The 13,749-nt window shown below is 45.7% G+C and overlaps 1 protein-coding gene across 1 annotated transcript in view; it reads right to left on the bottom strand.

Annotated features, from left to right (window-relative positions):
* LOC309555010 (tropomodulin-3-like) overlaps window positions 1-12,058 on the bottom strand; it is a 124,358-nt gene extending 112,300 nt beyond the window's left edge. Inside the window, exon 1 of the mRNA XM_082256820.1 lies at window positions 11,941-12,058. The gene's annotated coding sequence lies outside the window, so the exon portion shown is untranslated. The remainder of the gene's footprint in view (window positions 1-11,940) is intronic.
* Between the last annotated feature and the right edge of the window lie 1,691 nt (window positions 12,059-13,749).

Below are 13,749 nucleotides of genomic sequence, written 5' to 3'. Positions count from 1 at the left end.
TCTGGTTGAGCTGGGTGGTGTCTATTAATTTCAGAACATTCAGTAGGAATCGGCTGAAATTCAATCCATGCATGACCAGCCTAGCTTCACATATTTTCCAAATGCTTTGAAGCATAAGTTCACCTTTCGTAAGAAGTTACACCCATATTCAGAGTGTAACATGTTTTGAATGGGCTGACCCTCGATCCCCAGCTTGGACAGCTAGTAGGGATCTTCTCCTCACCCCCTTCTCCTGCCCCCCCCCCCCCCCGCTCTGACAGCTAGCAGGGACAGCTAGCGGGGTTCTAAAGACAGAATGTTTTTGGTTTTAAGAAGTTGTAAATCCATACATTTTTTTTTTGCAACCTGTAAGAGAAAGACTTAATATGCGTCGCATACTAGCTCATTATGCAATACTTACCTTAGAACGAGCCCCCGCCGTCCCGCCCGCTTACCTGTATGATGAGCGACATGTCCAGTCACCCGTCTTCCGGGATCATGGCATCCAGCCATCTCATTGGCCGGAGCCGCGGTGACGTCACCCCCGCGCACGCGCGCAGGAGCCGACAGTCACGGCACGGGCTCTGAAGGAACTGCACCAGCGGCCGTTCCTTCAGAGCGCATGCGCCAGTGACGTCACTGGCTGCATGTAAGGTAAATATCTCCTAAACGGTACATGTTTAGGAGATATTTACAGTACCTATAGTACCTATAGGTAAGCCTTATCATAGGCTTACCTATAGGTAAAAGTGTCAGAGGAGGGTTTACTTCCTCTTTAATGCATTCTATGCATTAAGATAAAAAACCAGTGTGCTGCAGCCCCCCTAATACTTACCTGAGCCCCATCTTGATCCAGCAATGTGCTCGAGTGCCTCAGCAGTTCCGGAATCTCCCTCTCGATTGACTGAGACACAGTAGTGGCGCCACTGGCTCCCACTGCTCTCAAAGTCAGTTAGCCAATGAGGAAAGGCGCAGGGTGGGGCCGAATCGTGGCTCTGTGTCTGAATAGACACACAGAGCTGCGGCTCGGCTTGGGTGCCCCCATAGTAAGCTGCTTGCTGTGGGGGTATTCGGCAGAAGGGAGGGGCCAGGAGCATCAGCAGAGGAACTGAGAAGAGTAGGATCCAGGCTGCTCTGTGCAAACTGCAAAACAACTGCACAGGGCAGGTAAGTAGAACATGTTTTTAATTGTTAAAGAAAAAAAATCAAGACTTTAGTATCACTTTAAAGAAAAAAAACTCATTCACAGTCTTCTGTGAATGGAAAACTACAAGTCCTGCCAGCCTTTGCAGATGTTCGCTTGTGGTTTTCAATGGCACCATGGAGCACTGTGGTGGTTCATTCATGCTTCCTGTCAGATTGTATCTGCTTACCGTGCGATGGATGCTTTAGATGCTCCAGAAACAAAAAATAATAAATGCACATCTTTTTACCTGGAAAAAATGTGTATCTTTTTCTTTTTTTGTTAAAAGGTGAACTTATCCTTTAAAATTTTTAAAAAGTAGTGATTAACTAAAGATTTGTTTTATCTTCTTTGACCCTCGGAGGTTACTATAATAGGCAGCTTTCATTTATCATCACAACTGACAGGGATCAGCGCTGTAAGACAGCTTAACGGATCTCAGGAAAGATTACAGCCTACACCTTCACATTTTTAAAGTAAATCTTTTGTGTTATTTTCACAGAAGCCAAAAATAGACAAACATTTCTGAACTAGCTACATCTGATTATCTACCTATCACCATACTAACTAAATAAAATGCCAGATCAACTCGTCTTTCCTGCTGGAACAACAGTCACCGCTAGTGTGACCTCATATTTTCATATTATTCCAGCCTGACTGGAATATTTTGACATTAGAATGTGACCCACAGGATTTAACTGTATCAGGTATTTTGACATTTTGCTCAAGCTCTAAAACAAATGATCACTGTAACATGGAAACCCTACACTACTCCGATCATCTTCACCCAACTACAACCTCTTCCAGGCAGACTACACTAAAGCTGGTCATACACTAGTAGAGTTTCATTTAAAATTTCAGTTTTAAGAACTATTGTCAGATTGTCTAATTGTTAGTGGAGACAAATCGATGTTCATTTTCAACCACAGTGATTAGAAAATTCAAAGCAGTAGGATGGAAAATGTTTACTCAAATCAACAACTTTCTTTTTTTTTTTTTAAATTCTTTTTATTTCAGGTTTTATAAGATCGTACAAAACAGAGCCTATCGGGCAACAAATTTCTATCAAAGCATGTGATTGAAGTTTGGGAAAATGCATTCACTGCAAAATCAAAATGTTTAAAACAAACTTGTTGAAGTATTTATTTGGGTTGTAGTCCCTAACACAGCAGACACCAATATAGTCATCAGTGGAGGAATGGTATCTCCTCTATCCTAACTGCTTGACGAGCTGCTTACATTTTTGGATGGCACAAACGTATCATTGGCCTATACAAAAACACACAATAGACTGCTATGTGTACCAATAGATATCAGATGGCAGTACCCGATTTGGTCAGGCAGATAACAATATGTCTAGGTGGCACTCACAGGTATTACCAACTGAGTCTTTTTATAGTAAACATTTGATTAGACAGGTAAGAAAAACTATGTGTGAACATACAGTAACTTAGGAACATATCTTATAAGCCAGTGCCAGAGGGTTCTGTAGTGTGGCTTCCTCATCTAGCTCTAAAGACAAGCACAAGCCATCATCTAGGGCCGTGGTCCTCAACCCTGGTCCTCAGGGCCCACTAACAGGCCAGGTTTGCAAGATAACTGAAATCCATCACAGGTGATATAATTTGCTGCTCAGTGATTGCAGTATTCTAGTCTGCATCTCCCCAAGGTAATACTTAAAATCTGGCCTGTTAGTGGGCCCTGAGGACCACTGATCTAGGGTGCCCCATGTGCAAGAACCCACTAGAAGACTTAAGCCGGCAATAGAAGGTTTGAATCTTGGCCAGTTGAACAGGGATCAGCCAAGATTCCAGCCATGTATGGGCAGGCTTGGGATCAACCCAAGTTGATCGATCAACTTTAGCAAAATCAGCCTGTTGGATTTAATTGCAATTATTGCTAGTGGCTATTGTAGCCGCTAGCAATAATCACTGCTTTCCCCTGTTGGAGAGGGCTTCACCCACCAGGAGAAGACAATGGCTCTGTGGGGGGTTTCCCCCATTAACACTGACTGTGTTCATGGGGGAATTGGACAATTCAGGAAAGAAAAAATGCTTAGTCTATGGCCGCCTTCAGAAATCTGAAGGTGGTGGAATTGTGCCTGCAAGTCCAACCATCCCCTACTATCAATGATCAATGTTAGGGTACCCACAAACAAGTCTACAGGACGCCTCTATTCCTACACATCTTCTGTTGGATGAGGAATGTATCAGTCGAAAACAGAAGCTAACCTGCCCCCAACATCCATGCCCCCCTGAAATAAGCAAAACTGTCAGGACCACAAATCTTCTGCCACGCTATTCTCTCCAATAACAGAAACAACTGATTTATGATCCTGCTGTTCCGATACCACTGTCTGAGGGTGATCATATGGTGCATCCACCCTTGTAACCAATGTATCGGCAATGTCATTTTGATTCTGTTTTCTGATATACGTGTACCAAACCTGACAAATCTAGTCTGCTCTTTGAGAAGATAACTTCATAATAATTACCCATAACCTACACATTCTAGATACCAGTATGGGATCTATTGTCTTGATTTGCTACTGTCAACAGACAAACGATATGATTCATGGCTTATGTTACGACACTAAGAAAATTAGAGTAAATATCAAGCATACACGCATTAGGCCAATTCCTTATGAATGACAGCATTTTGACATTACCAAGTCATATTTCATTGAGGATTTACACCAGCCATTCTCAATCAGAGGTTGCTAGGGCTTCCTTGAGTAGTGAACAGTGGAAAAACTGCTCTCCTGTCTTATTGTGGCTGTATAGTTCTAGAGCCAACATTCCCTGGTGTAAGTGGTGTGGGATCGGCAAAGTCTCTCCCCTTAGAGAAGTAAACTCTGACACCAATGATTTCTTAGATGTTTGTAAGGATGACATTTTTCTCACTGACCCACACTTAAAGGGGGCTGTTTCCCACTGACCACTAGTGTAAGGGAACACTACCACTATAGTTCTAGGGTTCTTCATCCATCCACTGACCCCCAATGTAAGAGGGCCCTTTGACCACCAGTGTGAGGGGACGACTTCACTGACCTTTAGACCCCGTTCACACTGGGGTGACCTGTCAGGCGACCTGGTCGCCTGCCATAGAGAAGCTGTGGACCCGTTCTAATAGGAGCGACACAAGTCCGGAGCTTCTTTGGGGCGACCTGCATTGACTTCAATGTTATGAAGTCCGTGCCGGCCGCTCCGAGGTCGCGGTGCGAGCTGCGCGCCGTGACCTGTGAGGTCGCCCCGGCAAGTCGGATCGCCCCAGTGTGAACGGGCCTTAGTGTGAGGGAACACAAACATTCTCATTGTCTGCTTTTATTTTTAGCCTGGTATTATTCTTCTCACATCAATTTTATGATTGATACTAAAAATAGAGTTGGGGAAGGGCTCAAAGGATGATCCACCTTTATGTCAAGTCTATGTACACCATGTTATACCTACAATGTACTGTTCAGACTTTTCCCTGAGACCTGGAGATCATTTCAAAGGTTCCTCCAAAGTGAAAAGGTTAAGAAAGGCTGATCTAGACCATCTTTTTTTTTCGTTTAATTTCTGTTTATTGAAAATTTTTTCAAGAAGACAAAGAAAAACAGAACATAAACCGTACAATCCGACATGAAATACGGTAAGTAACCATGGAACAGTATCAATGAGTGCTTGAACATGATCTAGACCATCTTCAACGTAACCTCTAAAGAATTTTAATAATAGACGCACCCTAAAAACGCGCCGCTTTAGACGAGCAAAGTTGAGTCACAGCATAATGTACAACGCTGATAAAACTCATTGATGTTCCTTTTAACTGTTAGCTTTTAAAATTGGGTTTCCAGTGTTCCTATAAATCTTGCTGAATACACATTCCTAATACATAAAAAAATTAACAGCCTAAAAGAAAGCTATAAGCAAAGCGGTAGTGAGAGGTGAGGTCCTTTCATCTATGGAAACAACAACAGGCTACAGTAAAGGATTGTTGTCAGCTGAAAGGGATAAGATCTTCCTTCCAGCCAGCAATATTCATAGACATGTTCAACAGGCTGATCAGCTCACAGAGATAAGAGCAGCACCCATCTATGGAATTACTGTCAACAGCACTTTCTTGTTTACAGCTGAAGTTTATAATTTTTTGTGCACCAAACACATTAGTTATGTGTATATGGTGTGTATTATTAGTCCCGTACTCTCCATGTAAATATCCTTCCTTCGTTCTGCCCTAAGGGGCGATCTTCCAGTGTAACAGGGGCAAACAGAGGCCAAAGTGTAAAGAGTTCAGTCACTGACCCCGCCCCCTTCCACTCTCTCTGCCATTCAGAGACCTTGTACTATTATTGTCCCAAAATACAATGTGTTCTATGAATGAGGAGAAGCTCAACGAATGGAGGAGGGCAGAAGGGGGCGGGCCCAGTGACAAAACTACCAGAGTCACAAAAGTCACACTTAGGACTGGGCCCTGGTGTTCTGCCTCCATTAGGGGGCCCAAGACGGCAGGAAAGAGGCCCCATGCAGAACACATAAAAGGCTTGTTTCACAAGCTGTGACCCCAAATTAATGCGCCTTGTATGCGACCTTTGTGATTCAGTCTATAGCATTTAAATTTAGTCACAGAAAGGTAGTGGAGGAACCTTTTTTTTCGCTGCAGGCACCCATTGAAATTAATCTATTTTGCAGCATTATGAACCGGGGCTTATAAAAGGGCCCCACAACAGGAGTAATGGGTCCCGACGGTCAGGGGGGCCCTTCATTGTTTACTGCACCAGGGCCCTGAAGGATCTAGTAAAACCTCTGGGCGGGCAAGTGACTCAACTGTTCACACTTGCACTGGCTGTAGTTAACCCCTGCAGCACTGGAAGACAGCCACTCAGGGCAATATCTAGTGGCATTATGGAAGGGTTTTTTCATGAAGCAGCAGCCTGCAGGACATGGTGCACATGCTGTATCCCAAAAAAGAAAAAAAAATACTATACTTCAGTTAGAAGCAATCACACATTGGCTTCAATAGGGAATGACTAGGCCCGTGGCTTACTGGAATAGATAAAAGCAGGAGTTTGGGGTTCAGGTTGGAAATGAGTTCTGAAGACACACAAGCTCATCTCTAGATGCCAGTACTTCACAGCATTCTACCTGCAGGAGAGCTGATAGAAACAGCTATGAGTCACTATAAACTATTATCTAGTATAAAAAGAAGAAAAAAATATTAAAGCAGTGTTCCAGCTGTGGAAAAAAACACTGTAGCTGCTGACTTTTAATATATAGACACTTACCTGTCCAGGTATCCCGCGATGTCAGCATCCCAGCTGATTTTCGGATGAACTGCCTGGTGCTGCCGCCGCCATTTCACTCTAAGGAAAACCAGCAATGAAGTCTTTCGGATTCACAGCCGGTTCCCTACTGCGCATGCACAAAGCTTGCTATGCTTTCTCATTGGCTCAGTCGACGGGGGAAGGAAAAAGGGGACGGAACTTCCGAGGGACGGCGCCGCTGTCTCCCGGAAGTGGGGAAAGGTAACTGTCAAAAACAGGTACCCGTTCCCCCCTCCCCCTTGAAAAGTGCCAAATGTGGCGCCAGAGGGGGGGGGAAGCAGATGAGCAGAAGTTACACTTTTAGGTGGGACTCTGCTTTAAATAGATCATTGGACATGTGGGCACAGCAAGCTGAATCAGGCCTCACTCACATGGGCATATTTAAACATATACCCTGTGAGGGCCATGTTTTGCCTGCACGGAATGCCCAGATGTCCCATGGCATCTGGTGCAGGCAGTGACCCCATCCATGTCTACTGAGACGTACCCACTAATGCCAATTTGACATCAATGTGGGTGCATGTGCATATCCCCGAACCCTCAATGTCAGCATTCGGGGACACGCACCCACATATAGGGGCACTCGTGCAGGCTCGCTCCCTAGTCCCGCTGCTGCGTCCATTGACACAGGCAGCGGGACTCAGCCCCATCCCCCGCTCCTGTGTCTCAGGATTTGATTGACAGCAGTGGAAGCCACTGGCTCCTGCTGCTCTCAATCTGTCCAATGGGGAGAGACAGCGGCTGCAGCCACTGCGCTCATGCCCATCGCTGGACTGGATCGGGCTCAGGTAAGAAAAAGGATCCAAAGAATGCATTAAGGTGAAAACTCTTGAGGCTTTACAAGCACTTTAGGCCTTATTGCTTCTTTACTATGCTGCAGATCAGTGCTGGATTCCAGTCAGGGTATGATTTGCATGGAAGTTGTGATATCACCTTGTCTGTATGGGCTTTCTCCTGGTGTTCTAGTTTCCTGCCATAATGTAAAATGTGCTGGGCTTCTGTCCAAGCTGCCATGTGTCTATGAATGCGGCAAGGACATTAGACTGCAAGCTCTTCAGCATTAATGACTGATGTGTACAGCCCCAGGACTCTGTGGAAAATGTCTGTACTAAGAATAAGTATTTTTTACTGCCTAGATGCACAGACTGAGTTTAGTAGTATCACTATGTGCCAGTAAACTTGACAACAACATTGACATTGTCACATTGTGCCTGAGAACTAGGAGCACACACAGTTGTGCATTTCTAGTTCTCTGCTGCATGGTTATCCTTCTCACAGTGGAATGTTTTATGTGGACTCAGCACAGTGGTTTAGTGAGCAGCACTTCTGCCTTGCAGCACTGGGGACCCTAGTTCAAATTCCAGCCAGGACATTATCTGCATGGAGTTTGCATGTTTTCCCTGTGTGCGGATTTCCTCTGGGTACTTCGTTTTCTATCCACGCTACAAAGACATCCTGGAAGGTTAATTGGTTCCTGTCCTGAATGTATGTATGTAGATAGGGACCTTGAGAATGTAAGAGCCCTAAGGGCAGGAAGTGATATCAACAGTTTATAAAGCGCTGTGTAAATTTTTGGCACTTTAAATACTTGTAATAAATTATATAGACTTAAATAGGCATACTGTGATCACATAAAATAACTAAAATCATATAAAAAAAAATGATCTTCAGAGCAAATACTCCAATAGGGGAACGCAATCCCTAGTTACTTAAGGGCTCTTTCACACAGGCGGACCGTTCAGATCCACCGATCAGTTTTTTTGGTGGATCTGAATGGTCACCCCATGCATCTCTATGGGGCATCGGATGTCAGCGGAGACATGTCCACTGACAACCGATCCGTCAAATCTGGACGGATGGAAACCCTATTTTCCATCTGTCCAGTGGATCCATTCCCATCCAATTCCACATAGAGATGCATGGGGAACTGACAGCTGTGTCTCCGCAAACAGTGTGGAGAACAGCTGTCATCCTCCTGCTCAGCGGGGGAAATCGGCGAATCGATCCCCCGCTGAGATAAACGGAGTCCGCCGACGGACAGAGTGTGTGAAAGGAGCCTTGACCCTGCTTAGAAGTATAGTGCTTAAAGCCCGTACACACATGCTGAACATCAGGCGCCATCAGCCAGTTCAATAGAAACCGGCCAACAATCGACCCATGTTACTGACCGAAAAAGGTCTGCCGACCGCCTCCACATCAGTGATCTCAGCCAATGGCTTAAAGCGCTGACCAGAGTGTTCAGGCGGAGAGCTGTCCCTCTGTCAGAACACAAGAGAACAGGGATCCTCAAACTACGGCCCTGCAGCTGTTGTAGAACTACACATCCCCTGAAGCATTGTAAAACTCTGACATTCACAGACATGACTAGGCATGATGGGAATTGTAGTTCCTGAACAACTGGGGGGCTGTCGTTTGGGAATCCCTGCAACAGAACAGCAGGGAAGATCACTGTACTAACAAGATTGTTAGTACAGTGGCTCTGACCTGAGCTGTCAGTTTTTTTTTCCGTTCAGCCTTCTGGGTTGGATGAATAAAAACTGCCTGCGTGTGCTAGGCTCAAGGTTGACTGCGTACACCATCCTAACACCTATAATATACCACCAACTGGTGCCCAGTTATCCCCGCCTAATCCCAATCTTTTTTATGCTTTTCCCTGTATTCCTATTAGTTGCAATTTTTTTTTTTTTTTTTTATTATAATAAATATTGTGTTAGTACATACTGTATAACATAGTAAGACCCCATTCACACTAGCGCGACTTGTCAGGTGACTTGGTCACCTGACAAGTCGCGGTGGGTCACCCGCCATTTAATAGTACAGGACCCGTTCTAATAGGAGCGACACAAGTCGCTCCGACTTAGAAAAAGTCGCGCCAGTGTGAATGGGCGCTAAATATTATGTGCCTTGCTTTGCTGATCTACAAATGTTTATAAAATGCCTTTAATTAAATGTTATGGAGCAATAAAATAAATAAAATACATCTTCATTGTATTATCATAAGAATGTAAGATACACAAGCATATACAAATAAAACTTTCACATCTAGAAATCATTAGGAAAAAAACCCCACAAATTGCTAATTGAGGAAACAAAGTAACACATTTGTATGATCTGTAGTGTATTACATAATACAGACACATGTGTCCCTCATACTGCAGAGAGCGGATACACATGGAGCAATGAATCACACAGTCCACACACCCAGATAAGAGGCGCTATTCCACACTGCTCTTTAAATGTCTGCTCCTTACAATGCAAACACTTCTATAGCCCACAACCAATATAGACTACTAGATCTTCTACAGTGTGTGTGTGCACAATATATATATATATATATATATATATATATATATATATATATATATATATATATATATAAAACACACATCCTACAGCCTAAATCCTATTCAGACTCGATCTTTAGACAACTAGATCATCTACACAGCATACATCTAATATCTGGAGATCTGGAGACTTTGGGGGCCATGTCAGCACCTCACACTCAAACCATTCCTAAATTCCTCGGACCAGGCCACCTCCTTCTATTGCTCTGTGGTCCAGTTCTGATGCTCACGTGTCCATTGTGGGCGCTTTTGGCTATGGACACGGGTCAGCATGGGCACTCTGACTGGTCTGGTGTATACAGCCCCATACACAACAAACTGTGTGTTGACACCTTTCTATCAGAACCAACATTAAAGGGATTGTAAATTCAGAAGGTTTTATCTAAATGCATTCTATGCATTAGGATAAAAATTCTTCTATGTGCAACAGCCCCTCTAACACTTACCTGTGCCTCCTCTCGACCCAGCGATGTTGCAGGAGAAGACTCTCCTGTACGGGACTCTCCTGATTGGCTGAGACACAGCAGTGGTGCCATTGGCTCTCCCTGCTGTCAATCAAAGCCAGTTAGCCAATGAGGAGAGAGGTGGAGCCGTGGCTTGGGTGCCCCCCATAGCAAGCCTTGGGGGCACCCAACATGGGGAGCTCCAGCCAGGGACCCAAGAAGAGGAAGATCGAGGCTGCTCTCTGCAAATCCACTACACAGAAGAGGTAAGTTTTTAAATAAACAAAACATGAGACTTTACAATCACTTTAAGACTCCGTTTACACTATGTCGGATCCGACTTCGGGGCGACTTGCACGGACTTCATAAAATGAATGTCTATGCAAGTCGCCCCGAAGTAGTACAGGACCCTTTTTCTAAGTCGGAGCGATTTGTGTCGCTCCTATTAGAACGGCTCCTGTACTACACTATGGGACGCGACGGACCGCGACTTGTCAGGCTGACACTTCGCGGGCCAAGACAGATCAGTGTGAATGAGCTGTAAAGGAGTTGTAAAGGCAGAAGGTTTTTTTTATCCTAATGCAGCATCGGCCATCTGGGCTCTCCCTCCTGATTGGCTGAGACACAGCTGTGGCACCATTGGCTCCCGAGGCTGTCAAAGTCAGTTAGCCAATCAGGAGCGAGATGGGGTGGGGCCGAACAGCAGCTCTGTGTCTGAATGGGTACACGGAGCAGCAGCTTGGGTGACCCCAAAAGCAAGCTGCTTGCTGTGGGGGCACTGGATAAGAGGGAGGGGCCAGGAGCAGCACTGAGGGACCCAAAAAGAGGAGGATCCGGGCTGCCCTGTGCAAAACCAACTGCACAGAGGAGGTAAGTAGAACATGTTTCTTATTAAAAAAAAAAAAAAACACAAGACTTTACAATCACGATCACATCTTTAGCAATTTGATGTACAGAGGCTCTTCTATTGGATCGGACTACATGGGCCAACCTCTGCCCCCCCCCTATCAGTGAGCCCGGCCATCCGTCACCTTGTCACCAGTCCCCCTTCCTTGGACCACGTTTGGTCGGTCCTAACCGCTGCAGACAGGGAACTTCCCACAGGTCTGACCCAGTCGTCTTCCCATTACAATCCGGCCCTGATCACTCACTCAATCCTTCCTCCTGACCATTGTTTCTGCTTCCAACAAATTAACTTCAGGGACAACATGTTCACTTTCTGCCCAATACACCCCACCCACTTCCAGGTGTCATTGTCAGCAGATCATCATTGTTATTCACTTTATGGTAATAATGTTATGGCTGATCCATGTATACAATGACTGATCTGCTTCACCAGCCCATCTGTAACTAATCAGTCAGATCCATGAACTACATACATGGCTGGGAGATCGTCCAATCAGATTGTAGAGTGTGTGTCCAGCTGTATACACACCAGATCCACAGCAATGACGAACTACAACTCCCAGGAGCCTTGTAGTTCTACAGCAGCAATGAATGTACAGGTGACTTCCCAGTATGGGAGGAGGTGACCCCCTATCACCCCAATGACTGCACACTTCCTGGACTGCGCCGGGTGTGGAGAACTTCTTCCTTCCTCACACTCACCCACCCACTGCTCTTCCCTTCCTCCACCCTCCCTCCCGGTACACCGCCCTTCCCCCGACACACACCGTCTGCTCCTACCTGTCCGCTCCGTGTCCCGGCTCCGCTGCCAGGAAGCCGCCAGCACCCACCAACAACTCACACCGCTCACTCCGGTGTCCTCACACACTGCGCCTGCGCAGACACTCCCTGGAGGCTGAGCGCGGGGGAGTCTGGGAGTTGTAGTGAGTCAGTCAGTCACTGAGCAGGAATGTGTGACTGAGCTCTTCTGTACTGACATCAACACAACTCCTAGGAATAAAGGAGTGATATCAGCTTATACTATATATACAGTACACTGTGCTCTGCTACACTTCTATCAAATATATAATATGTAGGAGATGTTATAAAATATAAAAATCAGGGGGTGCTGTAATAAATGTATAGTGAATCATTTATTGATAACTCTATTATTATTATTATTCAGGAATTATATAGTGCTGACAGTTTACACAGCGCTTTACAACTTGAGGGTAGGCAGTACAAATACAATACACTTTAATACAGGAGGAATCAGAGCTCGTTAGAGCTTACAATCTAAGAGGAAGGGTCAGGAGATACAAGAGGTAATAATAACTGTGGCATACTTGCCAACTGTCATGTTTTTGCCGGGACAGTCCCGGCAAATAGGAGCCTGTCCCAGGTAATTTACATTGTCCCAGCAAGCACCCGTTAATCAGGATGCCCATGGGCAGCTGGTGGCCGTAAAAAAAATAGTTTCGGGCCGACATCGTAACTGCACATGCGCCATTCCAATGCCTACCGGGCTCGGGAAAGCTTGTACAAGCTCGGCCGATTGGGCGCATGCGCAGTTACGTAATGGCGCCTAACACTCATCTCTTTAGCCCTCTAAAGAGATGAGTGTTCAGGGAACGTCTGAAAGTGGACAAAGTAGGAGATAGTCTGATAGATTGGGGTAGAGCATTCCAGAGGTGGGGAGAGACTCGGGAGAAGTCCTGGAGGCGAGCATGGGAAGAGGTGGCGAGGTTGCTAGAGAGCAGGAGGTCCTGGGAGGACGATTTGGTTGGTATTTTGATATCAGGTTAGTGATGTAGCTGGGGGCCATATTGTGGACGGCTTTGTAAGTTATTGTTAGTAACTTGAATTTAATTGGTAGGTTGAGTGGCAGCCAATGGAGGGATTGGCAGAGAGGGGTAGCAGACACAGAACGGTTTGTGAGGTGGATGAGCCTGGCAGCATCGTTCATGATAGACTGAAGGGGGGATGGCCTATTTAAAGGTAAGCCAATGAGAAGGGAGTTGCAGTAGCCAAGGCAAGAGATGACCAGGGAGAGGATTGGAAGCTTTGTGGCATCATCGGTTAGGAAGGGGCGTATCTTGGAGATGTTGCGGAGGTTTAGGCGGCAAGCTTTGGACAGTGATTGGATGTGGGGGCAAAAGGATAGTTCATAGTCCAGGATTACACCTAGCACCTTGGCATGGGGGGATGGGTTGCTAGTTGTGCCTATGATTTTGACAGGGAAATCAGGGGAAGATGAACGTGGGGGTGGAAATATCATGAGCTCGGTTTTGGATAGGTTGAGTTTGAGGAAGTGATGTGACATCCAGGCAGATATGTCTGTTAGTAAGTTGGTGATACATGAGGAAACTGATGGAGTGAGCTGAGGGGTGGAGAGATAGATTTGGGTGTCCTCAGCGTAGAGATGATATTGAAAGCCATGGGAGGCAATCAGCTGACCCAGGGAGGAGGTGTGGATTAACCGCTTGCCGACCGCCGTACGACTATTTACTGTGGCGGTCAGCCCCTCACAGGCAGAGCAACGCAGTACTATCGTCGGTGCAGAGGGAGAAAGGCAGGCGGCTAATGTAAACAAGCCGCCTGTCATTCTCC

The sequence above is a fragment of the Pelophylax lessonae genome (genome assembly GCF_965119305.1).
Source record: "Pelophylax lessonae genome assembly, chromosome: 4".
In the NCBI taxonomy this organism is placed as follows: Eukaryota; Metazoa; Chordata; class Amphibia; order Anura; family Ranidae; genus Pelophylax; species Pelophylax lessonae.
The sequence above is the reverse complement of the archived record's forward strand: the minus strand, read 5'-3'. Positions and strand labels throughout refer to the sequence as shown.